At 43.9% G+C, this 1393-nt stretch overlaps 1 pseudogene; it reads left to right on the top strand.

Annotated features, from left to right (window-relative positions):
• Nucleotides 1-245: 245 nt before the first annotated feature.
• On the top strand, nt 246-424 carry LOC115873337 (annotated as a pseudogene).
• Nucleotides 425-1393: the final 969 nt, after the last annotated feature.

Genomic DNA, 1393 nt, shown 5'->3' on the forward strand with positions numbered 1-1393 from the left:
TGTCAGCTCATGCGACTGCTCTGCCCTTGCTTCTGCCCCACCCCCCACTGCTCCCATCCACAGTTCTTGTTGGACATTCGATGTCTGTTCTTTTTTTTTTTTTAAATCATTTAATTGGGGTCTTGTGTTAGTCTGGGTACATTAGAGAAACAAATCCATAGAAACTCATTTGTAGCCGAGTGGTGGCTGCTGAGGTTGAAGGACACTGCTGTGAAATTTGTAGCTTTGGCAAAAAGATCAAAATCATGGCAGGTCCAGAAGCCGATTCTCAATTCCAGTTCAGTGGTATTAAAAAAAATATTTCAACTCTTTCACTCTCACAGGTAGAATGAATTGTGTGCTGGCCACATATGGGGACATTGCTCTGCTGGTCCTATACTTCAAGTTAAAACCTAAAAACACTCCAGCTGTGAAAATATCATAAATGGATTCTCAGCTGCTAAGTTCTCATGCCTGGAGAAGTGAATGTCAACTCATCATGCGATACTCAGTTTGTACAATAAATTATGAACCTGGAAAGAAAAACTCATATGTATGAGAGTTTTATATAAAGGGTAAGAATACATTAAGAAACATCCCTACCCAGTGCGACCCAAGCCCATAAGTCCAACATTAGCCTATATATCCAACACCAATCTACAAAGTCCTCCTCAATCTCGCAAAAACACATGCAATGACGCCGACTACAGGAGGAAAGTCAAATCAGTGAATGTGTAAGCATCACAGTGCTGGCAGGGGTCTCCACATGGCTGCTCCAGCACCCAGGGCTGCATCAGGGTAGGTCCATGTGGTTTCTCCTCAGGGATGTCTCTCAGGAAGTGAGCCTGGCCAGCTGAAGCAGGGAACTGGCTAAGGCAGCTGCACCCTAGTCTGACTATCAGAAAGCAAGAGACCTGAGAACTAGAAAGGCGAGGCTCACGGAGCCATTTATCTCTCCGCCCTTCAATTAACCCTACAGGTGTTTATCAGCCAGGTTGGTGCAATAAACCTTAACTATCTCAGGTCTCTTACAGCTCTTATCACAATCCATCCATCCATCCATTGTGTCAAGCACATTTGTACATATGTTGCCATCATCATTTTCAAAACATTGTCTTTCTACTTGAGCCCTTGGTATCAGTTCCTCATTTTCCCTTCCCTCCCTTATGAACCCTTGATATTTATAATTTTTTTTCATGTCTTACACTTACTGATGGCTCCCTTCACCCACTTTTCAGTTGTCTGTCCCTCTGGGAGGGGGTTATATGTAGATCATTGTGATCCATTTCCCCTGTTTCCCCCCACCTTCCCCTTTACCCTCCTGGTATTGCTACTCTCATTATTGGTTCTGAGGGGTTTATCTGTCCTGGATGCCTTATGTTTCCAGCTCTTATCTATATCCGCATACATGCTC

The sequence above is a fragment of the Echinops telfairi genome, unplaced genomic scaffold (genome assembly GCF_000313985.2).
Source record: "Echinops telfairi isolate 266 unplaced genomic scaffold, ASM31398v2 ScPeMD7_7468;HRSCAF=8506_0, whole genome shotgun sequence".
NCBI lineage: Eukaryota > Metazoa > Chordata > Mammalia > Afrosoricida > Tenrecidae > Echinops > Echinops telfairi.